The following is a 27,965-nucleotide window of genomic DNA, read 5'->3' on the forward strand; positions in this document are numbered from 1 at the left end:
GGGAGCACCGAGGCCCTTTCTTCTGGCGACTGGAAAGTGCCTTGGAAATGTTAATTAGCTGCAGATCACAACAACCCCTGGGATGCAGCCAGATATTAACATCCGTGTTCCGAGCTTGAAGGAAGGGGAACCAAGGGCCTCTGTAAACATGATGCTGGTCATATAATGGGCAGCACTGGGCGAGTACCCTACTGTAGGATGCTCACACTTGCAGAGATGTTAACTCAGCTATGACCTCGGGTCTCTAATGATGATTGTTCTTCTCAAAAAAGAGAAATCGTCATAAAATACATTTTCAGAACAGTCAGGAGCTTACCAAGAAAACAAGGCCTTGTTTGCATCGCAACGTTACTCATATATAGTAGTGGAAAAACATGGCTCAATGCAGTATCATGTTTATGCTAGTGAAAAGCCTCTGAGGTACAAGGTGTTAGTTTGCATCTGTGACAGGCAGAAAAAGATCTCTCCATCTACTGAGTCCCCAGTGAGTGTATGATCACTCAGAAAACTGTGGTAACGTAAACATTCATGTTGAATCCAAAGAACAAGATTTTTACCATGGGGGTAAATAGACCATTAACACCTTCACCTGCAGTAACGTATAGCAAGCTGGCAGCACAGACAGGGGCAGAGCTACAGTTTTTATTCCTACACTGTTGGCCTAAGGAAATGCATGTACTATTTGCAAGAACACAGCAGAGGAAAGTGAGGATGTACAGTGAAATCTGTTTAAAGTTGCCATTAGGTCACATGGGTAGCAGCTAACACCAAATTCTTTGGTCACAAAGAATCACTCCATTGTCTTCAATGGAGTCTCAGGGCACTCAGAATTCTTTCTAAGAGGATCATCCTCCTACAGATTTTTACAGACACTTTTTTCCTTCAAAAATAGAAAAAAATTAACTGTTTAGATTTTAAAAGGGCCTGCTCTCACACTGGTTTGGGCAGTGCTGTTCGCTGTGCCTTGACTTCAGGGAATTCAAGCTGGAGTGGTCCAAGGGGTGTGGAACCTACCCTGTGCTGCAGACACAGCCACTGAGACTTCATCAGATCTCAGCCAGAACCAACATGAAATATGGCACTGCTGTTGTGATATTTGATGTTGTGATGTTGTGATATTTCTCCTCTTATCTCATTTCCATTCATGCTGTGATCAAACCAATGAAGATAACTTTGTGGTTAAAGAACACCATGAAAAAAAAAAGAATAGAAAATACCTTTAAATTTAAATATTAATCTTTGCCATAGTCTGAAAGCTATGATAAGTCACAGCTTTTTAACTCTAGTAACACGAGAGAGATTTACAGAACCTTCACATTTTCATCAATATTTTTTTTATTTTTTTCTCAGAGTACAACTAGTAGGGGAGATTTAAAAAATTGCTAACTTTTTCCATATAGATTACTTGTGATTTTAAATGATGTTTCAACATGGCAACCTGGAAATGTAGTAACCATCAATTCATTCAGGTATTCTTTTGATTATTTCCCTAGGAAAGTATGAGTTTTATTATTTTGGGTAGGTCATAAGCAGAAGGCAGATACTGTCTGTATTTTTTCATACCTAATTCTTCCTCTTCTCTCTCTTTCATCTTCCTACTGAACACAGAGGGAATGGGATAACAAATATGTAGAGATTGCATTGAGAGAACAAAAATGCCTCTTGGAAGTTTTAAATCTAGGGAAAAAGGGGTCATTTCTGCCTCCCTCTGCCCCAGCTTCAAAAATGTTAAAAATGTTAACTGATTGTTTTGCAACTCGCCATTTAAGACATTTATGTCTGTTGCTGTAGGGGAAACACTCAACAGATAATGCATTGAAAACTTTTGTCAAGCATAAATCTTAAATTAGTAAGATTTAAATAGAAATATTAGAGACTATTAATTAAATGGAGATTATTTAATTTGAAGGTTATAACAGTACTGTGACCTGCACAAGAAAAATTAGGCAAGAAAATTATTATCAATTGTCTGCAGAAAAAAGGGTTATAAATTGCTTACTGAAGGTGGAGGTCAGAGGTAATGCAGTTGCAGGATATTAAATTAAGGAAACAATGACTGTGAGGTCAACAGGAGAGAAACATATTTTCAGTCTGGGTTTGTATGAAAAGAAACAGAATAAGAAACTCAGTAGATGAAAAAAAGAAGGAGTTTATGAAATCCACTGGGAAAAAATGTAAGGCAAATCAGTGTGATGACAGAGAGAGTGATCTGAGCACTTCTGTTCCTGAATGCAGCTGCTGTTTTGCTTAGTGATCACATCCCACTGGTTCTTTAAAGACAGGTTGCAGTTGGTTAGCCTCAGCAATGCGATTATCAGTAATGGGAAAACATTAAGAAAGAACTGCATGGAATGAGCAGAAGGACACACTTCCAGATGGTAAAATTAATTTGAAATTGAAACATGCAGGTGGGGAATTTATAGGAGCTTTCTATCAAAGGTCACTGAATTTAGGACTGATCCAAGCAAAGCAGATTCCTGCTGAGGAACTTTTTGTGGCGGCCAAGAATGGTTTGCTCTGTTACTCCTGGAAAGCCAGTTTTTCTTGAAGGGTTGAAAATCTATCCTGAGTTAATGTCAATAGACTGTTTCTACCGACACATCTCAGGTTCACTGAAGGTCCCATTTTAAGCAGTAACATGTCAGCAGTTCCCTTCCCACCATTTACCTATAACTGCTGATATGTGCTTACACGTGTTAACTGTAAGGCAGGAGAAAGTACCTAATTGCTTTAAGAAAGGACCTAATCGCTTTATATGTAAAACAGGATGTTTGCAATCTCTAATCTTTAAATTCCTGAAACATAAAGAAAAATTTGATGATTAGTTACCAGAAAATCAGCAATAATACCTGAATTAGACACTTCTATGAATTATTCTTTAGCAGAGTTAGTGATTTTCCTGCAGTCTAACCTGTGGTGTGAACACAGAACATGATTTATTCAGAAACTGGTTCTTGGCATGCATATACATAACAGGTGAGAAGTATCTGAGCAAGGCAGGGTGCTATAATATGAACAGAGTGCTTTTCTCACCCTGCAAGAAAGCTCACAATAAGCCCCAGGCCAACTCTGCCTCAGGTCAGAATGATATCCAAAATCTTCTGACACTAAATGACATGGCACTAACGAACTGCATTATTTACTTTCCTGGGGGTGGAAGGGGGATTTAAATCAGCTAAAGATGTTCATGGATTAAGAGGATATCCATCCCTTTAAGTACTCTGTGTCGACAGTGACCTCTGGGAATGCATCTGAAATAAGAGTGATTTCCAGCATATGTTTCCTGCACCAGTAATGTCTTACTCTCTTTACTATAACACTCCCCTCCCAAAAAAATAAACAAACTACACCATGAACTTTAAGTGAAGAGTAAATATTTCTACTCAACCAGACACAAAGATATTTGGGGAGAATCTAATGATCCCAGAGAAAAATCAATCATTCCAATTTAGTTTCAACATGCACCACCTTTATTGCATATTGATTTTCTACCTTCACAATCAGCTTCACACCAGAAAGTGAGATAGGACAGTGACCCATGTACCTATCTTACCACTATCAGCTTTAACAAAAATCTATACTGTGCCACATCACTGAAACAAATGTTATATAAACATGGTTGCCAGAGAAACTTTAAAATAATAAGAGAAAACATGATATATCTCTCTCTCTATATATATATGTATTTATTTATTTATTTTTCCTCCTCAGGAAATCTATTTAGAGCACAATGTTTTATCTGTATGCTAAATACAATGGTGCCAATGTTGTTTTTCTTGGTAGAAGGTTGACTCATTCATGATTTTGGGGCATGATGAGGTGACGGAAAATGCAATGTTTCTCTCTGGGAAGAAATTCTCAGGAGTGAATTTGGAAGCATGAGTGGATGAAGTCTGTCCTGCTAAGAAAAATTAAAAGAGATAATCCATATGGATGCTTGTGATCACTAGTGTTAACAGATACATTCATTGCTGATTTGTTGGTTTTGTTTGCTTGTTTGTTCATTTGTTTGTTTGTTTTTAACTGAAGCTTTTTCAGCTATTAATTCTCCATTCTGCACCATAATTCACCATTTGTACTCATTGAAGAATTTTCATTACTCAAAACTATTTTTTTTTGGTGTTCTTTTTGTTTGTTTGTTTGTTTGTTTGTTTTTAATTAATTTGAAAACTAAGTGGAATTTAATTAATTTGGAAACCTTTTCCCAACAAGTAAGACTCTGGATCCCAATAACGGCTTTCTCCAAAACTCAGTTTTGCTCTGAAATTGGGACCTGAATATGTCTTGCCAACAGCTTCAAGAGATGCAAACCAGATTTTTTAATAATTCTGACAGTGTTAGCGAGAGTAATTTTACTTCTTCCTGATTTGTGGATTTAATCTAATCAAACAAAATTCCTGACCTAGGTAGTAAGAATTCAGCAAAACATTGTTTGAGGAGCATGGTCAGAGGGCACTGGCCCGAGAGAAATGTATTGAGAGCTGAGAGATACAGTGGAGTACTCTAAAACAGGAAAGGCAGTCAAAGTTTTTCTACTAGAAAGAAAAAAACAAGAGCTCATTCATTCTGCACTGAACTAAGTTTTAAAAGATATAAGTTGCAATAAAAGCAAGTGCTATGTATTTCACATACACTTGAAAAAACAACAACTTCATGGTCAATATTTTATGACCAGAGACTATGTGGGAAGCAATTAACAAAGAGCCAATGGGAATGGAAGGCAGAAAAGGAGGTTTAAGCAAAGTGGTGGCCAGCCATGCACTGGGAGCAATTCCAGGGTGCTCCTTGCAAGTCAATCTTTCTGCTATTGAGTTGCATCTGGAACTGACACCTCAAGCTAAGATGTGATAATAAGAATTGTGCAGGGTGCCTGAGGTAGAACTAAAATTTGCTTCTGATGCCTGTAGCAAAAGACAAGGACAACTGTTCTGGTTTTAGTGAAATGATAGCAATAATATCAATTAGTTCACAAGAGCTAGCCATCTGCTATCAGTCATTTCTCTTCACTTGCAGTGTACAGACATAAGACTAGACCACATTTTCTTTACATTTACAACTGTTATACACTATTTTTTTCTCATGAACTGACTTCCGAATTTCTCTGGTTGAGTAGAATGAAAGTGGGAAGAACGAACTGGTAAAGCTTGGTGCAGGACACAACCGCCTGTCCCTAATCCCTAAAATGCTAATCAACCTGATGAACTCATAATCACTTGCCACTGAGATTTTAAAAATATTTTGGAGCAGAAACTGCAGTAAAGAAAATAATAATAATAATAATAAGAGACAGAATTCTGTAGAAAGCAGTTCTGATACAGAAGCAAGCAGTAAATCTGTGATGCATTTCTGCAGAACTTGATTATAAGATTTGTTGATGTCACACTGAAAAACAGATAATCCATTCATAATTTATTGCTATTTAACATAGTGAAAGGGTTCTACCAGCCAAATAATAAAAATGTTAAATTAATGGACAAATATAAGAGTTAGGCAAAGATTTATTTGCTTTATGCTCTTAGTAAACTTTCTCAAAGTTTTTCCAAGCTCAACCTTTTCCTTATAAATGACCATGACAGAGGTTGGTCTTATTTCTAGAGGCTCGTGTCCTGTAAATCAATTCTTAAGTTGCAGTAAAATACAATCTGCTCAAAATCTTCAACAAACTTTCTATTTAGGAGAACAGCAACACTTTGGGAGTCAGGTTAGAGTTTTCTGACTTTCTGTCTCATTGCAATGCTCTTTTGAGCATTAAAAGTCTGTGGAAGAAAAAACACTAAAACTATCTAAAAACACTGTTTTTATTTTTGTTGTTGTTGTTGTTGTTTTTAATGATATTTAACGATATTTGTATTTCAGGTACCTACAACATGTCCTTTGAAAGTTGAGTTTGGTAATATTAATTACTCCAAAGTTGAATGATTAAAATAAACATGACTAAAAATAATTCCCATATGAGAGTACCCCAAGATTAGAAAAAGAATAATAATAGAGATGTGCAGCCATGTGATGTAACTAAAGGCTTAATGCAGAGGTAAATTTGATATTTCCACATTCACTTTTCAAGTATGAAAACAAATAGTGATCAAATATATTTTGAAAAATATTCAAAAAATATATTAAAAATTTGAAAATATATTTGTGAAAAAAGTTGACAAATATAAAATGATTTTTAAGTAGTAAAAAATAGAAAAGGTATGTATTTGATATTTTTGTCCGTGCATCAGATATGTGTACACATAGCTATATATGAATAACCACTCCATTTGTATGAATAACCACTCCATTTGCAGAAGTTGAATAAAGCACACCAGAAAGACAATAGACAGATTTCATGGCTGATGGGAAGGCTTTTCCCTATAGCTCTGAATCAGTTTGTTAGAGCATAAACACCCAGTCTATTTCCAGGGTGAGAATGAAGAATGAAAGGTGGAAAGAAGACTTGCAAACATGAAAAAAAAATGAAATAAAGCTGACCAACAGAAAATAAAAGTCTGTGGTAAACTTCAAACTTTCTGTTCTATGAAGCGTACAAGACACACTTGCCCCAGGCCTCTTTATCTTCGAGTCTGACGCTTGTATTGCTGCAGATCTTGGAAGCATTACAGCCTGGGGTAAAATCTTTCAGTAGGATGAACAATCACTGAGCAATTCTTTTTATGTTTTGCCTGCCAGAAAGATTTCCTTTCAACAGTATGTATAGGGATCTCTAACGTACCTGTGATTCTTTCTAGCTTTTACAGTTATACTTTTAGCAGCTGGACTTCTCTAATTTGAATTTCAGCCTAATTAGGCTACAAGAATTTGGCAAGCTCTGTCTATTCCTATTATTGCTAATGGGCTTCAGTGTATTGCAGAAGTCTGTCCAAGTCAAAGAAAGGTATATTCACTATATTTGCTTTACTTTACATTTTACAGGCTTCCAAATGGTCTTAAGATTGGCTAAACTAGATCACGCCTAAAGTCTTAGCCTGAAACCCACTCATCAGTTTTATGCTTCTGGAAGCTTTCTGGAACATCTGGACAGAAAACTGTCTTGATCATTTCAAACTAGTCACTTCCCAGTGGAGAAAAAAAAAAAAAAAAGGGCTTAGCAGCTTTAAAGCTATGTGATATAGCTGAAAACTGGAATCTGGGTGGTGGTAGATGATCTGTAATACTGATCTAGGTGTAACAGCAGCAACTTCTGCAAACTTTGGATCAGGTTAGTGCTGAAATTCCCTTTGGACACTGAACAAAAGCTGAAAGTGGATAGATGCATGGTAGCAACAAAATGACAAGAGAAAAACAGTTAGGATGTGTCTTTGATAACTGATTAGAGAAGGTTCTTTTCTTAGGGAATGCTTATTTCTCAAAATAAAGAAATATTAGTTGATCCAATCAGCATGAATTGCAAGAAATAATAGAGTAATCTTTAAAGTTATTTGCAATGTAGCACCATCTCTAATTTCCAAAGCAAAATTCAGAAATATTTGGTGATGAACATGTAGAACGAATCTGTCTCTTTCCCACAGTTTAGTGTATGAAGATGCAAGACAAAAGATTAAAATATATATTTTGTGTATTTTGCAGATAGAATAAATATGTACAAAACTGAAGACAGATTTGTCAAATTCTCACTTTGTCTTGTAAGAGCAGAACTTTCTTACTGACTATACTACTTAAGCTCTGTATTTTAGTTAAAATAATTGCATCAGATATGTACTTAGACTCAAAAGCTTTGCAGAACTCTGCTTAGAGCTAAAATGGTAAGCAATTTAACCAAAATGATCACCCAAACTCCAGTTTCTAAGACTTAGATGTCTCAAACCGTTGTCTTAAGAAGTCCTCTCTTGTGACTACTGATTGTATATAAACATTCACAGCTTCTGAAAATGACAATCAAGAAGAAATATTATTTTCATCTCCTGTTGCTTTGCTGACTGTTCTCTGACAAGCAATAACATCATACCCCAAAAGCTCAGTGATAACCCAAACACCCAGATAATCCACAAGCCATTTGCAACCAGCCATGTGATTCTCCCACACAGGTACCAGACATTCAGAAAGGTCTTGGAAATCCAGCAACCAACACTTAGTGCTCTTGATATCAGGGTCCTTTCTCCTTTAATATGTTTCCTGTCACAACACCCACCCACACAGCTCTGTTGAAGAGGTCTTCTGTTGCAAAAAAAAAAAAAATTGGAGTCATCAATCTCAACAGTTGTTAATAAAGCTGCTTGGATGGACTTGCCAGCATAACCAGTTGCTTCTGTTATCCATCACTGAGCTCATTGGGTTTAGTTAATCTTCTGCATTAAAACTGCTGATGAAAATTCAGCAGTTGCCAGGGAACAAACATTTGGGAGAAAGTTGAGTATTTTTTTGCAGTGTGTTTAAAAATAAGGGGAAACCTGGACAGAAACATACATATGTAACAGAAATCCCCTTAGACTGAGAAGGCTCATGGTTTTATCATGTGTGTGCCACAGCAGTAGTTATGCCAAAGACTGCCCTTATTTGTTTTCAGGAGATGAACACGGAGAAAAACATATTTCCAAAGATATTAGAAGGAGTGATGATTCAGCTTGACATAAATAGATAGGATAAAATTGGAAATTGTTGGTTAGTTTTGTGACCATTAGTGGAGATCAGTTGCTGCCCAGTCTCCATTTTCCCTGCAAGCTTGTATGATCCTAGTAAAAGGAAGAGAAAAGGAAATCTAGACTTGCTTGCTTGAAATTTTGATTTTCATCAAATGGAAAGCTTTTGTACCAGATAAAGCATAGTGTGTTTTTATATTTTGGTAAGAAAGCATTACAGATTTTTATAGTGCCCTTATGTATAATTAATTCTTTCATTACACACATGCACACACATACACACACACAAGAAGATTTTTCCTTTATTGTCATTATTCCCGTGAAAGGATACAGCTTCTGCCTCTCACACAATTCTGTATCTTACTCTAACCTTTACTTTTAAGATTGTACAGAAACTACTCCATTCCTTGTTTTAGCTAGGCTATGAAAGCAGCTGATATACCATGATCCCAAAAGAGCAAAGGTCACTTTAGCACTTCCCAGCAGACCAGTTGATAACAGCTACTTCTCCCCTGCTTCTCTTCATTTTCAAGAGACTATAGATAATCTCTCTGAGCAGTGAAATCGATACCTCCTGCTCCACAGTGCCAGTTCCATGCCAGACAGAGTGTGTATGCCCAGCATGGGTCGAAGAGCTTATTGCCAACTTCAAGCTAGGAAAGTCTAATTAATTCATCTCTGAGGCCACAATGTAAATTAGGGACTGGCTCGTTTTGACTCTACAGGATGTTCTCACAGCTGTCTCCCCCCTCACAATCTGTTTCACCTCAGAACAAGCGAAGTGCAAGACTAGCCAGCGTACTTGCTGAATTATGTATTTGAATTGCTTGTGCTTAAACCCCTAAAAAAATCTTAATGGCTTAATTAAGCCAGAAACTGCACAATGCATCTCCTTAAATCTTAAATTTGAGATTGTTCTCTCCTTCAGCAAGCCAACAGTGAGACAGTAAGTCCAGAGTGTAACTAAGATGACAGGAAATGTGGTGATATGATAACTTACTTTTCCATTTAAAACATCTCATTAGACATTGGTCAATATGTTGGTATGTCACACCATAGAAAGTACCCACAAGGATAAAAGCTATACCAATTCTACCAAGTGTGTGTGTGAAGTAGGCTTTGGTTAAATCTGTGGTTTTCCACAATTCTTACTACCTTGTTCTTGAGCCTCGTAGAGGTTCTGTTCTTGAGAGAGCTTAATGGATGTTTTCAAAAGGACAATGTGAGGTCTTGGTTTCAGAACAAAGTTACAGGTTGGGAACCAAGGACAACACGGTCTCCTAGGTTTTTCCTCTTGTATCAAAAATAAAATAAAATAAAATAAAATAAAATAAAATAAAATAAAATAAAATTTAGTACTTCCTCCCCCCCCCCCTCTTTTTTTTTTTTTTTTAATTCCTTCTGTTCAGACACAAGAATATGAGTATCTTATGTTGCGCTTGTTTTGGAACTGAGTAGACCATACCAAACATATGTTTATGTTTTGTTCACAAACTTAAATTTGTATATCTATGATTTGCTCTCTACAGTAGGTCCACCATGTGCTCTATTCCTTTGGCTGTTCAAATGTGGTGAAAGGTGGGGAAGAGAGGAGAATAGTACAACACATTTTTACTGAACTTAAAAAATATATGTTCATAAATTTCATTTCTGTCTCTCCTAACACTTTGCTACCAAAAAAAAAAAAAAAAAATCAACAAGTTTCAGTAATTTATATCACACATCATACACACTATGTGTATTCATAGCATACATACATCACTTACAAAGTTTATCATGTGAGAATAACAGCTGTAACTAGTGTGAGCCTCATTTTGGTATTCTCAGCAGCTGTAATGAAGTAGTCCTGATGTATTTCTATCTTGGCATCAGATCTGAGGGTTGCATCATCCCCAGAAAGGCTCAAGGAAATTAAGGGAGACCACAACGTGCACCATGCAAGAAGTCAGCACTTTATACTTCAAGAAGGGAAGTTTGCTAAGTGGTGCTTTGTTCAGATCAGGTTCTTCCTGGACAGAAAAACAGCAGCTTGGAATGGGCCTCTTGTTTTTCTTTCTCCCATCGTGTCTTTGCAGAGTTATGCTGTTAATTCTTCTCTTTTCTAGGAATTCAGCTGTCAGGTGCCCAACCACTTTGGAGGCTTTCTGGGGAAAACAAACAAACAAACAAAAAACTGATACTTTGTAATTGTCTGTTTTTATTGTTATATGTGCTGTCAGAGTGCATCTTCCACAGACATAACTGTCTCTGAAGTCCTCTGCCATGACACCTTTGACACCTGCATACCTGACTTGGCTGTTGACATGCCCCCTATAATAGTGTAGCCAACAGGCAACTGTACACAAAAGTTATAAGCTCCATTCAAATCCACAACACTTTCCTGGTAATAAATGCCTGGTAATAAATGCCTGATAGTTGAGTTTAATGCATCAGATTTCTTTGTATATGATGGCATGGTATTGCTACCAAAGGAACAGTTCAGAAAGGAAAGAGGCCAAGATCAGACTAATGTTCTTAACTAGGTTTAATCCTGAACTGCCTGTTTTCCCAACACATTACCATGTTTAGTCCCTCTCCTTGCCTAGCTTTAATCATTTCTTACGAAGTTCTTTTCTCAAAAAAAGTACAACAATCTGCATTTGGCTCAGAGAAAGAGGTGAGGATGCTTATGTTATCTGTGGGAGCTGGAATAAGGGGAAGAAAGATAGAACAAGAGGTGTGTTGGAGATTAGCTGTGAATGAAAAAAAAAAAAAAAACACAAAAAAAAAACAAAAAAAACAACAACAAAAAAAAAAAAAACAGGAGAAAAATAGAAAGACTGTGATAGTGAAGAGGAAGCACCACAGTCTAAGAAGTGAAACTCAATATTTGCCCAGTGCCCCTGTATTTTTTTAAAACTTAGATTTCTTTTGAACCATTGGTTCAAACCCTAAGTAGTTTATTAGAGAATTCAAAACATGCTCTTGGATTTCAAGCCTGTCTGTAGCTATTAACTAGGGACAGCAGAAGCAGGGCCAAGATAGGAAGTCCCTGGTGGTCACCTGAACCCAGGCTCTCTTATGCCACTCAGATGTTAATAGGATACACAGGACGCTAATCTGCTCTCCTATATCATGTTAGCAAATCAAAATGCCTTGTGACAACATGAATACCCCGTGGTATTAGCGGCTTTCTGAAACGTCTCATTAGATCTTCATAGCTGTGTAAATTAAGCAGGGTCAGACCTGGCAGAAGTGGATGTGGCTCCCCTGAATGCTGATCTGCCTGCAGCCACAGCAGAAGGACTAGAATGCAACAAATTCTTTGCAGCCATTTCAAAGCTGGCTTATCCAGGTCAGATGTGTGCATGCATGCACTGAAAATTACCATGTAATGGAAGGAATGTAGGGGAGAAGTGAAACAGTAAGAATGTCAGTCTAGCTGGATAGGAAGCTAAGCTGCTAACATTGTCCCTCATCCTTTGCAAACACCTGCCATGACCCTTAAAAGCAGTCCCCTCTAATTTTCTTTATTTTCCCACAGCTTTTTCTTTCTAAAAGTCTTGACAACCTCGTTTGCAAAGCAGATCCACCAGTATTTTATTTACCCATTTAGTTAAGTGTCTGACTTTTCTTTCCCTGACAAAACAATATTAAAGGACACTAACAGACACCAGCCTGACTTCAGTACTCTGAGTATTATAACCACTGATGAATCTAATCCTGAAATGCATCAAGTCAAAAAGGGCTTCCAGTTCCAGGACCATGAAAGGGGTGGGGGAATAGCTGGAATTTCAGCCACTAATCTTGAATTGTCCTGGATGAATTTCAACCTGAATCTCTTGCAGAACTGAAAAGCTAATACATTTCATCAGAGGCTGGGCTGCAGGCAGGGCATGAAGTCTGAGAAAATCTAGGGGATGGTCTCAAGCACAGAGAACTCATCAAAGATTGAACAGAGTCAAAGGGGAGGATGAACTCAGTCACAGGATCATGCATCAGCATATTCTACCATACCTTTCCCTTTCTAGTGACCTAAAAGTGATCTATAAGCAGCCATAAACAGGAAGAGCTTATTAATATAGGTGTACTACCTCAATTCACATAAGTATGTGTATTTTATCAAAAGCCATAAATCAAATAAGTCAATAATCTAATCTCCTGATAATATGCCATTATCAAAATATAAGTTTCACAGTTAAAATACTTTTCTTTTTTTTCCCTACAAAAGTTTGATTCACTTTGTAGCTGGGAATATATTCTAATGGGTATAACTGCAGCAGTCCTGATAGTTACAACAGGTTGCAGAGTATCCTGGTGTTTTCTCTATCATTGCTTTGGTGTACGTTGTGAAAGCAGCCTCTCCTTCTTTCTTGTGGAAAGTGTCTGACATGAACAGGATGGCGAATTGCATGGTGTCACTAGGCAGACATTTTTCATGACTCTCCATTTAGTAACCAAGGGCTCAGCAAGTTTGGAGATAAATAATTCCAGGGTTGGTGGGTTATTGATGTTCTTCTACCAAGGAGGCAAGCAGCTTGACAAGGTAAATGGTCCTGGGCTTTGGTTGTGATGCTAAAGATAGAAGAGAAATGTCTCAAGAAAAATGGGAGTGTCCTGCTGAAAATGGCTACCACAGCAGCAAGTCATCATGAGAGATGAGCCCTCTCCCCTTGTCAACTAAATGAATGGTGCAGGTGGCTTGGTTTAAGAGGAAACCTGCACCACAGGGTGAAAAATTTTCCTGATGAGACACCCAATTAACAAAGGTGACTGAATCGTTTAACATATTTTAAACATAGATCCTCAGTTTCCTATTTAAAAATGGTTGACAGCTAATTAACTAGAAAACTACTCATCAATTTCTGACAATGTGGATTGTGACATGTTAAAGTTCTTGTTTAAATGTGTAAATAGATATAGATGATGGGGTCATGAAGTTCAGATCTAGACCTACACATTCAGTTTGTCAGCTCAGACAGGAGTTTGGTTTGAAGTAGGAATGTGAATTTTGGCACCTTCTTTTAAATATAGAGGAACTTTATGAAATTTAGGTCAGTAGCTGAACTTTTACAGTGCTCTGTAGGTGCATGGATCTGTCTGACAGCTTTATTTCCATCTCGGAATAAAGGTAGGTATACTGAAACAATAAAACTTTTACAGATCTGAAATTTGTTTTCCTTAATCCTGTGTCACACTTTTACATGCTCAATTCCAGGATCATAAGCGCAGTAAGCCTGAATACTTTCTCTGAAATCAACTTGTGTTTGTGTTTTAGAATATCCCTTTAAAATTCACAGGACTGAAGACTTGTCTGGCAATTCCAGTGAGATTTTCACATCTCCATGCATGAAATCAGACAATGAATGGAAAGGTCAGGACAACAGAGTCTCCTGTCCAGAATTTTGAAGATCTTGTGAAAGCTAGGAGTTGTCTGAGCCAAGTAAGGAAAATCTTTGTCATAAATAAAATACAATTTCAGAAACTTGGGAAGAGCCCATACTGTTTTGGAAAGATTTTTGTTTGTTTTCTAAGTAGGAGCAGAAACCTCATATATCTGTCAAGACTGAACACCAAGGGGAATGCCCCAGATATATTCCAAAACACTATGTCTTATGCCTTTGTCAGAAGCTTTGATTCCTTGGAATGTGTGCGTTCCCTCAGTGCCATGATTTGGCATATTTAGCTATCTTTGAGATCTTTTGCTGGTAGAGGCAAGGGGGTCTTTACAACTTCTGCAGGTGACTCAGAAAAGTACATTTAACACTTTTTAAAACATTTAATACAGTAATGGTTTCCTCCCTTGAGGAAAGAACTTTCTCAGGTATAAACACAGATCTAACACTTATATCCGTGTCCAAAAAACAAAAAATCTTACTCTTCTTCTGGACTAGCATTTTCAAAATACCACCTAGAAAACTCAGGACCACATCAGCAAAATTAAAGCATTCATGTTTCTGGGGCCTGTGGATACTGGGACATCTGCTTCTGTAGTAGTGTACTGTTCAGCAACTGAAAATCCTGGCCAAGTGAACTTTTTTTTTTTTTTTTTTTTTTTAGTTTATCTCAATAAAATTTTAAAATAAGTTCCTGCCTAAGCTCCTGAGTAAAAGATCAAAGTCAGCAGAACGTTTTTTGCCATAACTATAAAGATCTCTTTTAATACCATAGACCTCTAATTACATCAGTCAGGAAAGGGAGCTTTCCACAAACACACTGATATGCGCTATCAGGACAAATCCTAGAGACATTTTGAGTATAAGCATCATAATACCAATAATGCTTTACAATATCGATTGATTCTCGCTATGAAAGTGCAAAGAGCAGTGAAAACTTAAGGATAGTTGGATTCTAGTCTGAATGTTCCAGTGGACTGTGCTAATGGTTTTGTTTACTGTTAAACAAAATAATAAGTTTCTGGTAGGATTAGTGTTTATAATGGTAGGTCTGAGTTATCACACACTGTATAAAGCAGCAGCCTGGCTACAGCTAAGCCTTTAACCTTACAAGCAGCATAACTGTGGTATGACGTATACTCTTTTACACTTGCATGGAGGAGGGTTTCTAGTATCTGAAGAAACTAGATCAGAATCATCTATTAGAGAAAAGCACAATGAGATGCAGTTTTTTAGAGATGGTGCTAACAGAAATTTAGGCTAGGGCTAAGTTATTGATTTTTACAGTGAAGGTGGTTAATTAGTAGATTGACTGACAAAGGAAATACGGCAAATTTTCCAGTGCTGGGAGCCTTTAAATCAGAACTGTATGCCTAGAAAATACTACAGCTGTAAGGACTAAAATCAATAGTTTCCCAAATAAAATTGAAATGCCTGTTTTATATATATTAGCTATAGTCCAGTATGGTTTTAAAATCTACAGAAGTTTAAGAAGAATGTTACTGCAGGCCCTGATTCAGCAGTGGGGGTATTTGAATTACCCTAAAACTCCACATTTTGTCATTGGGATAGACCATGTAGTGCTCTCTTTTGCCTCAGCTAATGTGCTTCTGAAGATTAATCCAAAGCAGCAATTCTACTGGCTCTGGCCCTGACTATAAGGCATTTAGAAACCCCAGTTCCCTAATGTTCAGTCAGGATGTTCAGCTGGGTTTCAGTGCCCAGTTTCCTAAAAGCTGTTCAAAAAGTTGCAGGTTAAATTAACTTGATACCTACAGTGGAGGAAATAAAGAAAGAAATACTTCAAAATAAGATGTATACATCCCTGTAGCCTCTGATCTCTCTCACACTGCCTTTTTTTCTTTTGTCATTCAAAGAACAATCAGAATCTGGCCCAATAGGTCTGCGGTGGCAAACCCTGTAGCAGACAATTCCTGAAAACAAGAGAGGACATCCCTGCTTGACAGTATCATTTCTCATTTCTATCCATGTAGTTTAAAAGCAGCTAAAAGCAGATCTTTCTCACTCACCCCATGGTAACTTAATTTTTATGAATTGTTTAAAGTTGCTTCAGACAGCTAAGTATTATAGAAGAATGTGCGTGGGCAAAACATATTTAAAGAAACTGCAGCATATTCTGAATGGCATTAGGCAGAAATAAAGGCAGTGGGAGGTCTGTATTTGACTGCCCAGATCAGACATATGTTTGTGCACAAACCTACAATCAGCACCCTGTTAAGTCTTCATTCAGACTAAAATCTCTGCCCAAAGTCTATCATGCAGAAGTATATCTGGCATGAGCAGAGGGCTTTCTGTTCATCTGTCAGGATTCTGTTGCTCAGAAAATAAAAATGAAATAAATAATAAACAGGGTATTGATACAGTAATGAGAAGTATAAATAAAACAGGATATAAAATAAAGTCAGAAAATATAATAATCTCAAACTTCATGATGGTCAGGTACTGAAATAAAAGTCACTTCTAAATAATGTGTCTCCACTTTGGACCAAAGCAAAATTTTGGATCTGAACCATCCTGAACTCAGGGTCTCTCCTAAAACAGGACATGGATTTCAAATGATTTGGTGCTTTGTGGGGTGGTAGATGAAGAAAGACTCTCTGTGATAGGAGAGGTTCCACGAACACAGTCACATCTCCCACATCTCCCTGATAACTGCTGGTAGTGGGACTCTTCCAGTAAACCATTTTTCATCATCTGGCTGCTATTCTGGTCCCAGCTGTGCTGTTGCAGCTGCTGTAATAAAAAGTGCATAAAACCAAAAATCTGGGACAAGATTTTTATTCCATAATGTTTTATTTCAGCACTAGTCTTGAGCATCAGTATTTAAAGTGATACCCAGTTTCAGCCCTGAAGTTCATTTTATGATGGCACAGTAAATTACCACCAGTCAGCTGACTGCAGATACCTTGACTTACCCCTGGGGTCTTGTAAAATGCAGCAGTTTCATAGAGATTGCTTACACTTTTAAGAATTTAACTGTACTAAAATAAGCACAAGTGTTTGTTTGCTGATGCTCAACTGAGGACAACATGGAAGTAAGATGTTATGTTAGTAACTAACCATGCTCATAGTAAGTCTTCCGCAGATTCTGCTTTTGACCACTGATAGGCACAGAATACTGTGCAACAGGTGCCTTTGGTTTCGATAGTTTGAACACAAGTTGGAGCCAAGTCACAATTAAATCATAGGCGCATACCCTAACAAAGAGAGGAAATATGGTATTTCACTTGGGAAAATGAATATTCACTGGGAAAGAGGAAAATATAAACATAAATTATTTTAAAGTTGCTAACCATCTGCTGATCCATTTTAGCATTTCCAGTTTTCTCTGCCATAGGTCATTCCTGGGCTAGAGATCACATTTAAAGCTTCACATTTGTGATGCTGCTGCAGAGAGCACTGAGCTGCTCTCAGTCCTGCTGTTGGAGCATGGGATTCATGCTGTGTGAACAGATGGGTTAGAGATTTGTTGGACTTCATTGAGACTGCTTTTGCTACTCTGTAATGCTGCCTGTTAAATAAGCATTAAGGCAAATTACTGTGTTCTAGAGAGAAAGATGTGGAAGGCAACCATTTAACACATGTTAAGAAAAAGTCTCTCGCAACCCACCCTAACCTCTGTACCACTCGTTATATTCTAATTGCTAAACCTACTGCAAAATCCTAAGAAAGTCTTGTTGGCCTCCATGGTGACTTCATTGCTCTACTTGCAAGATAGAGTCTACAGTTTGAAACTCTGATATGAAAGATGACAAGCCTAAGTCTCTAGCTAACTCTCCTCTAATCTTTCTGATCACCACAAATATTTAGCTTAAACAATCAGGGCACTCATTGCTTATAGATAGAATATATATTAAATATATTCTATCCAGGAGCACTACAGGAATTCAGACACTTTGCCCCATTCATGATATGGTGGTAATTTTCTCTTTGCCACAGATATATTTCCAGGTGCTCTAGGTTTTCCAGTCTAATGTCTGGCTGAGATACTCCATCTGGCTCCATCACTTCATGCTTAAATTCATTCCTTACCATTTTAAAAATCCACCAACATTCATACAAAGAGGAGAACAAAATCATCCTCCACAATATTTGTCAAGTAACAAGGATAGAATATCTGGGCATTTGCAACAATCACAACTCAATTTTGAGGTTCAGAAAACATTGTTCCTCCATTTACTTTGTGTCAGATCAGAGTATTTGTATTAAAGAGCCATGAGGAATCCTTGTACCAGGTGCTGGATCCATGTGAAATGTCAGCACAGAGAATTTACAAGTATGCCACAGAAACAGCTGTGGGGGTACTGTTTCAGCTCTTCCATAGACTGGACATTAGGGCAGAATAAACTCACCCTTCCTCATTCCTGCCAGTGAGCTAGCAGCAGCAGTGGATTTGGGACAAAAACTGAGTCCGAGCAGTACTTTTAACTACTTGGTATTAATGATCTAGGTAGATTTTTAAATTTAATTTAATTTAATTTAATTTAATTTAATTTAATTTTTGACCCCCCCCCCCCTTTTGGGGTCAATTACTGCTATTCTAGAGGCACAAGCTTGTTTCAAGTGGGGAAAAAGAAAAGTCAGGTGGAGAAGCAGCCAGAGACTGTCTGAAAATGCTAGTCCCTCATGTGGTAGTCCAGCGGACACCTTCGAGGTTTGCCAAACCCTCTGCTTTCCTTGGAAGAACATGGAGGTGATATAATAACACAGCTAAGTTAATTAGGGCACAAAACATCAGCTTTCCCTCACATGTTTTCTTCTGTTGAAGAAGACAAAGAGGAAATTATAGGTTGTATATTATAAATTAGATTTAGAAATCTTAAAGTTGGAGTGAACAATTATTAAAATCAATAAGATAGCTCGGAACATTTGCTTTCCTTGGGGAAGAAACACTGTTGAATCTCCCATCCCATATTCTGCAAGCAAAATATTAATCTGATTCTTACAAGTTTTAAGAACTTCTATTTTAAGGAAAACCTTTGATATCAGATTATTATATATGTATTTATTTATTATTTTATGAGACTGAAGTCTCATAAAAATGCTGGCATTTCAGAGGAAATTTACCTTGCTGGGGATGTATTTTATCTTTCTACTATTTAATCTCAGTTTCTCCTTACTGGATTCCATCTGCCCCAATATTTCTCCTTTTTTATATTCTCACACTGGTCATCTTTTTCTCAATTTTTCAACCACATGCCGATCATTATATGATTTTGCTTTTGCTTAGCCAAAAAAAGCAATTGCAATGACCCCAACATCCCAGAAGTCAAGTCATCAATATAAGTTTGGAATGAAAGCAATATTGACTGCCAGCACTTTTATAATTCCTAGCAATCAACTCCAGTCTCTTCTCTCTTAATGATACATGGATAAAACATTTGACTTCACTTTTCCAATCTATACAGAGGCCTTCACCATCCTTTATAACCCTCAAATTCAAGACAATTAAGACTTGATTAAATCCTATCATCTATCAGATCTCCTAAGCCAAGTAACGGCTTCTTGGAGAAGCCAAGTAATTTTGCAGCTTCTCCCCCTCCCTTGCCTCTCCATTCTGGTCCATGTGAGTTTCTGGCTGTAAGCATGAGTTTAATTAAATGTAATTGACATCCAAAATAATTAAGGAGATTATTCTAAACCTGTATCACAGAAGCTATGTTTTCATTAGCAAATTGTCTTGAAAAAAATATCTAAATATATAAACATATATATACTTATATTTATATTCATAATTATATTTATATTTGTAATTATAGTTATATTTATATTTATAGTAACATTTACATATATAATTACACTACTATTTGCATTTGTATTTATATATACACTGTATATATACAAATATAGATATATATGTTTAATGCAAACCCACAGGTCTTTCCTTTGCATTAGTTCACACCTCTACACTGCCTTGGTACATGCAGATTAATTTCCCTAAGACAAATTTTCATAGAAATCCTGATGGGAACATGCTTCTGGGGTATGCTCCAAACTATGTGACAGACACGCCGTGAGTACATAACACACATGCACTTTCAAAAGATTTGGTTGAGAGCTCCCATAGCACTTTCGGCACACATTCTATATAAAAGACTGAGCGCATGAGTGCATATGACCCTAAACTGCCAGCTCCCTACAGTCTTTTCACTCTGTTTCTGTGACATTTAAGACGTCCTCAACGTTTCTTAAATTCTAGTTTTAATACATTTCTAATTTTTACTCATTCTAAATTCTTTTGGCAGCACCCTTAAGAAGACATAACCTTTTCTCTCTTTACGCCTTTCTTTCTATAATAATTCTTTTACTCATGCATGCCATGTTAATGCCTGTACCTTATACTCAGCACCAATCTAAGGGTGCTGTGAGTTTAGATCCTCAGGAAACAGCCTTAAGTGAGGTTTACATTTGGATGCTCAGGATCTTTCTCTTAATCATGGCATGTTTGGGAGACAGGTACAATTTTCACTTCCTAGAAGATGAGACCTATTTGCTCATGATCTTCAAAACCTTTGTCAATGGCAATCATCATGGCTGTTGGTGATGCCTGGATTTTGAACAGGCTGAGGGGACAATAAGTTCATTTATGAGTTCTGCTCATGCAAGAAGTAAACAGTGTTTTGATCTTTTCAGAGCTGTGCCTTCATTGCAGTGCACATGCTGAATGGGAAAGAAAACAGATGTGTAGAAGGGGAAAGCTGGACACAGTTTCAGAATACTCAACATATTGGTGTCAAGATTCTTTACATTCAAAAGGCAAGAGGAGAGTTTTTAGGAGATGAAGCATACACCGAAGTACTCAAAAATATGATCTTATTTTTTAAAAATTCATATTTCTTCAACAGATTTAGTCTTGAGTTGTGCTCACGTAAACAGAGAACTTGGATCCCACTGACTGCACTGACATTTTGGTAAGAAAAATACAAAGACCCCACTGGTCCTCTTGTTTGCCCTGCAGAACAGCCATGGCTTTACATCCTTGCTCTGTTCCTGAGAGCTCCCCATCACTGATATGTGGCCATAGGGGGTTAGCCCTGCAGACAGAAAATATGGGAGTGGAGCTATTTTTAGTGAGCAAACCACAGGCAGAGGTAGATACCTAGAAGTCAGAGGAGCAGCAACATCGGACATGAGAGCAGGTCAATTTACAGCCAAGTTCCTTTTATAATTTGTTCATAAAGACCTGACAAATGACTGAGCAATGTTTTAATAAAGGTTTTAATATACTTCTGTAATAAGATTAAACAATCATGACATGGAAACATTAGTAACAAATAGTAATTGAATCCCTGACATGCTCATAACAATATCTATTATTAATAGAATAGATTTAAAGGGATTCAGCACTAAATAACACCTAGCAAACAGCTTGTTGCTCACTTATCCAATAGCTTCAATGAGGTTACTGTTTCATCCTATCAGGGGCACACTGAAAGCTAGGAGAAGGGTTAAAGAAATTCCTACCTCTCCTGTACTGTAAAGGATAAAGAACTTTGCTGGCTTACCTATATCTTGGGTCATTTTGCTTTTCGAACAATTTCCATGTCAAGGGCAAAGTGCGTTTCAACAGTCAGATGCTCTTTAGGATTATTGGAACCATTGGTCCAATTTCCTGCTCCCCTGTGGGTCATTTGTGAAATCTTAAGATGGTTATGATTTTTCTGTAACATCTAAGACACCATTTCTCCAAGGTGCATCAAGATTTTGAAGTGGAGACCAAAGCAAGAAACTTGCTTGGATGGAGCACTATGAGGATATAAGAGAGCACCTCAAGAATAAAAACTAAAACAAACAAACAAACAAAACCCCACAACCTTCATTTCAGGAGCAAACAGTACTGCTGTCCTTATTTCTATAAGAGTCAGCATTCCATGATAAAATCAAGGTTACGGTTTTTCTTTTATCTGTGTTAAGAAAGGACAGAAGTATAGGGGTAAAAAAAAAACAAAAACAGAAAAGTGAAAGAAGGTGCAGGCTCAGTTTTCATCATGTCAGAGGTCTATGGGATGATTCTTTAAATACAAGGTCAATTAAAACCAACCTAGGTACAATCTATGAGTAAGTCTGCTGGCTAAACAATCCTGTGTTGTCTCTGGCTGTGCCCTGGGACCAGATTATGTATTTGTTCTTCTCCATCTCTAGTTACGGTGATGTTATACAGTGTCCTGAGACAAAGCTGTGAAAAGCTTGGTCTAAAGCCAAATTGCTCTGGGGTAAAAAATTGCCTTTCTCTTTGACGCAAAATAGATGTCTCTGAGAAGACATAGGCGAGGATGAAAAAAACATTAGTAATTGCTGCTTTGCAAAGAAAAGCTCCAGGGCCAACTGACTTAATTATGCTAATCACCCCATCAATCTTAATGGGATGTAATCCTAAAAATACAGTCAGTGAGGCGCCAAGAAAATTCCTCGTTTTCTTACATTTGCTAAGGCCACTGATCACATGGCATCATTATAAAGGTATCACCTTGCTCAGAGATAAACCTTAACTAGTTCAGATCCATTCAACTCGGCCAACTGAGTGTCAGTGGAGATGGCTTATACTGACTATGACATGAGATAATGAGACTGCTCCTAAAGCTTGTTATGCAAAAATCTCATGGAGGAGAGGAGAGTCAGAGACAAAGTTTTGTTAAAATCTAAAAAGGCTGTGAAATCCATTGAAATCCATGTCTGTTTTTTTTTTTTTTTTTTTTTTTTTTTTTTTTTTTTTTTTTGTCACCGTCTGTTGCTTTTGTCAAGATTTTCCCACTTTTGTGCATTTTCAGGTAGTAATGCAACTCAGACATCATGGACTGAATATGAAGATTTCTATGTCTAAAAGCCTGAACCCCTTGAGGAGTGGTGCTTCTCAAACCACAAAGGAAGAATTGTTAATAATGGAGGTGGATTTTTCTGAAGGGGCACATATCTCAGGTCTCTTGTAAGGTGAGAAATGAGGAAATACATGGAGAGGTTATATGCTTCTGCTCCCATCTGGTACTGAAAGTGGGGTGGGTATCTGATTTGACACACAATCAAGTTTGTTCTCACTATCTCAAAGAGATATGCTATGGCTGGCCTATATTCATTCTCCAAAGAGATCTAATACTACCCAAATTTACTGCAAGTACTTACAGAGGACAGTATCTCCCCAGTGGATCCTATACAACATGGGAAGAATTTCCCCCATACCTTGAAAAGTGTATTTCCACCTTAATTCCTTTCTGCAGTGCCCAATGAATACAAATTATATCTGCAGCTTTCCATCCAGATGATTTGTTCCTTTTTCACTCACGTTTCAGAAGAAGTCCTCTCGCTTCCTGTCAGCTCTCATTTGGTCATATTATAGATTACCACACGATGTTAGCAAAAAGTGACTTGTGTTTATAGCTTTATACTCTGCCGTGAGAAGCAGTACAATTCAGTTTAAATGCAAGGTCACCAGAAAGTATGTGGATGAAGGGAAAAGTGATAGGATATGCTGCTTTTCTCTCAACGTGTCTCAGATTGGACATTAAACAGGAGTTCCATAGCTCATTTTCCCTGAAGTCCATTTTCCCAGATCTAAGTTCAAGGATGTCTATGTTTTCCAAAATGAAATCATCCAACAGCTGCACTTTGAAACTTGGGGTTTAGGCTAGAGGGCTGGAGTATGTACAAGAAGGCTCCAAGTTCAGGTTTAGAACACGTATCTCCACCTTCTCCCACAATGATGATAAAGTGTGAAATGCTCACAAATACAAAGCATTAAAATTTAATATAGAATTTACTGAACAATTAATATTCTGTTTGCTCTCTTGATCCATAAGCAAAATCAAATAATTTTCTGTCAATCTAAAAGCAAAATAAAAATCTTGCAGTTTTAGCAAATGCATTCTTTTTTTTTTTTTTTTATGTATAATAAACTCCAGTGACCATATTCTCACTTTAATATGGAAGGTTGCTGTTTTCAAAAAGTGTAGTGTGAATTCTAAGCAAAGATCAATTTCAAAGTAATTTATATTTTTATTAAAAAAAAAATAAGAAATATATTGACATGGTCTGAAACAGTGTTCTAAATTCTGCACAAATTAATGAATAATTTAGGATGTTTTGAAAAGGCATTTTATTGAATACGCAATTCAAAAAAGAAACAAAAGATGATAGATGGTATTTCAGGAAAGTACATTTTCTACAACCTAGATTCAGAGGTTAACTAAATACAGAATTTTAAATCATGTGCTGTTGCATGGATCTGTGGAGATGTAAATCATCAAGGTATATTTGATTTTACTTTCAATGTAAAATCAATTCTGTGTAAAATCTTTTTTTTTTCTTTTTTTTTCTCCAAGAAAATTAATATTATATATATGAGTTCGAACAATTTGACAAGACCAATTGGCTCATCCTATGAGCCAATGCAGGATGTTCCATGTTACAAAGAGCAAAAAGGAGTTTTTATTCCCAGTTATAAGAAAGGGCTCTCCTGAGCTAATGTTGATGCAAAATACTGAAGGCTGAAACCAGGTTATTTGATCTAAGGGTGCATAGGTACTGAAGAAGCATAATGATTTCATGAAATCATTCAGTACTTCAAAAAACTTAGCCACATATTTCTGATTATATGGTAATCTAACATCCTGAGAGCAACAGACTCCTGTCTGTATATAAATTTTCTACTTGTTCTTTGCTATTTTATTTTAATTATTTTATTTTATTGTTTTATTTTTGGAGCAGATCAGTTGCTGTGTTGCAGCATGAAGCTGCAACAAGAACAAGAAGCATGGTGAATAGACATCGCTCAATTTCAATGTCCTTCATAGAGTAAATTATTTCAGTCAAATCCCCACTTGCAAAAGTCCTCCTCTGACTACCATCTGACTGGATGGAAAGGAAAACATGGTTACTGTAGTTTGTGATGCATAAATGAAGAACATATTTGTGTTAAAAATTAAGGTGTTTATACCACACTGTAACATTACTCTAGTTTTAAAGATTTAATGAAATCCATTCTACAAGGTTTCACTGCAATAAAAAAAAAAAAGATGTGAGATCTTGCACTCTGGAAGGTATTTCCTGTGGTGGACCTTCTGCTATGTCTTCAACTGCTTTTTAAAATATTTGTCATACTGCAAGCTTTGCAGGTATGAGGGCTTTTATTCATAACAGAGTAAAATTAAGTGATTAAAATTCACACCTCTTAAAAAGGGGAAAAAAAAAACAAAACAAAACACATGCCTAATTAAGAAATGATTAATCTGTGTGGATTAAAGCTGATCCCTTGGAGGTGTAAGTAGCAGACATTTGAGTAGGAGACAGAGAAAGAATTGAGCAGGAAATCAAATTGTTCAGGACAATCTCAGATGTGGGGAACACTGGAGAAGCTAGCATCTAGCTCGTAGGTTGATGGCACAATGGAAGAAAAATGATTGGACTGTACAAGGTTAAGTGAAAAAACAAAACAAAACAAAAAGCATAAATAAAAACATGGTTGTGCTAGACTGCTTGTGAAGTTCTTCCAGCTCAAACCTTCCCAGATGAAAATTCTGAACTCTGTGGCCTCATGATGGAAGAAAACAGCTTTGCACAAGTTTGCATTCTCTTTGTGTGGAAATCATTGTTTTACCCCTATTTTGATGTCAAACACCAAAATGAAGGTAATATCGTGCTAAGAAGATTATTGTTATGGAGGAGAGATTAGATAAAGAAAAAAAAAATCACAAATGAAGAAGCTTTTAATATTTGAGCAGTTTCCTGCATTCAACCATTTTATGATGGAAAAATGCGTTAGTTGAATCTGCATATGGCCTGGGATTCAGGTGTGCATTTGGTTTTCAGTATTATCTGGTAAGGTGACAGATCAGTGACTGGCAAGCCAGCAGCATCAATTAGATGACGAAAGGAGATGAACTGATCAGAGCTGATTTAATTCCCAGGAAACAGGGCAGTAATGGTGCACAGAAGGATGTACTGCTGAGCTCAGCCTGTAAAAGAGCCTAAAATTCAACTGTGATAGGAACTGGGCTATCCCAGCCTAGCTCTAGAGGGGATCAGGGCAAAGGGTTGTGCATGAGCCCCTGTGCTCATGGGAGAGCAGAGGGGGAGTGTGGACAAGGGCAGTTCTGCCACCTCCCATGCCAGGAACTGGCTGCCGATGGAATTTCTCCAGGTGGGATCCACAAAGACATCTTCTTTTTTGGTACTGTACAAGAGAGAATGCAGTAGGGGGAATGGAAATCAGTGGGAGCTGAGGGCACAGAGATCTTTTGGCAGAGATTTAGTAATATCACCTGTGCAAAGAGACTGCATGTAGCCCTAAATGAACTCCAAAAACTCTAGTTTTTGTACATGCTAGCTTGTAAAATTAATGTCAGAATTTCTGAAATCCTGTCTTTCATGCCTCAATTATGGCATGTCCTGGTGATGCCTGTTCTGTTTGAATCCTTTTCATCTATGTTCACATAAACCAGGCCAAGGAACGACTTCAGTGTGATTCACAGTGGCCTTTTGAACAGCAAAGTATTACACTAAGTTCTCATCCTTTGAGTACTCTGAGCCTAGTTAAGTTAGATCTTCAGAGTACATAGTTTTATACAGGTTATATAGAGAGAGGAAACATCTATGTTTCCTGCGGTGCAATAGAAATAAGTTATTATTATTATTATTTTCTTTAAGAGAGAATATTTTCAGAAAGCAACACCTCTAAGAAGGTACTCTGAGCAAAATTTTCTTTTCGTGTATAGCTGTAAGCTGTACTGATGTGCTGACCCAAACACTCATAAATTTAAACTATATGGAAGGCTCTGCATGTAATTATCTAAAGCAGCTAGAACATTTATTATGATAATTAAAGTCAATTACTTTTATGACAGGAACAAAAAACAAACACCACCTCTAAAACTTCCCTTGTTTTCCTATCTTTTGCCCAAAGTAATATTGCTACAGCAATTATTGTATCTCACCACCCTCCTAGCAAATTCCAAATGCAGGGACATCTTAATTCATTTGGCTAGTTTCCTTCCACATGACTGCTTCACTCAGTGGCAGAAGATAGATATATTTCTTAAGATGTTGATAGCACTTCTGACTTGGTTTGCTTTAAAAAATGAGTAGTTTATTGTTGTCAGGATACCTCTGGATAATGAAGGACATGGCTTGAATTATTGCTAACAAATTATTAGTTCATAAGCTATGCTAGACACATCCTAATGCTCTCTGAAACGGAATGTTATTATGACTATGGGAACAATACGAGACTAAGAATATTTTATAATATTCGTGTCTGGGTAAATGTCTGCTCTGTTTGGAGCTGTATTAGAATAGCAATCTATTAAAATAATCACAAACTACATTTCCTCTTGGGATTATATTCGGGGCCCAATTAATAGATTAACAAAGTTATTGACAGTGTTTAGAAAGTTTGATTTTCAAAATTCTGCTGGAATGTACTTCAGTTCAAAAGCAAAGGATGTTCCATTTAAGTTGAACAAGGTACCGTAGGGTGCTCAAGTTGTTACTAGCTTCCCTGTTCCACATCAGCTATCTGTTTCTCTGTACTTTTCTTGCCTTCTCTTTGCAGAAGCACTAGTTATCTATATCACAACAAAGCCTCTTCCATGCCTCACGTACAAGGTTACAGTTCTTTTGTGCTCTGGGCTGAGCCAACAATTTCTGTGCAAGATGTCCTCTCCCATATTGCTTGTGTGTCAAACAAAGCCATGGTTAAAAAAGTCAGTACACTGATGCTTAGTTTTGATTCACTCTTAAGGTGGGAGAAACTGAATAAAAAAGAGCTATTATAAAGGAATGTTTATAGAAATGTTCAGCTGTGACAAAGGGACAAAACCCAAGAAAGCTAATGGCTACTCTTCCAGTTCTCAAAAGTAGTTCAGAATTGTCAGTACAAGGATATTGAGCAAATAGTTGCAGTTCTTAATAACATATGTCTTTCAGGGAAAACCAAACAAAAATCTTTGCCAGTACAGTACATGGGAACATTTCATGGGGCATCCAGGTTAAACATCTTCAC

General features: G+C 37.1%; 1 long non-coding RNA gene across 1 annotated transcript; it reads left to right on the forward strand.

Annotated features, from left to right (window-relative positions):
- Positions 1-13,381: 13,381 nt before the first annotated feature.
- LOC137859916 (uncharacterized) lies at positions 13,382-25,742 on the forward strand. The gene is made up of 4 exons (XR_011098659.1): positions 13,382-13,689; positions 13,859-14,001; positions 22,744-22,903; positions 24,674-25,742. It is a non-coding gene; the product is annotated as an uncharacterized lncRNA (long non-coding RNA).
- Positions 25,743-27,965: the final 2,223 nt, after the last annotated feature.

Source organism: Anas acuta, chromosome 7 (assembly GCF_963932015.1).
Source record: "Anas acuta chromosome 7, bAnaAcu1.1, whole genome shotgun sequence".
Lineage (NCBI taxonomy): Eukaryota > Metazoa > Chordata > Aves > Anseriformes > Anatidae > Anas > Anas acuta.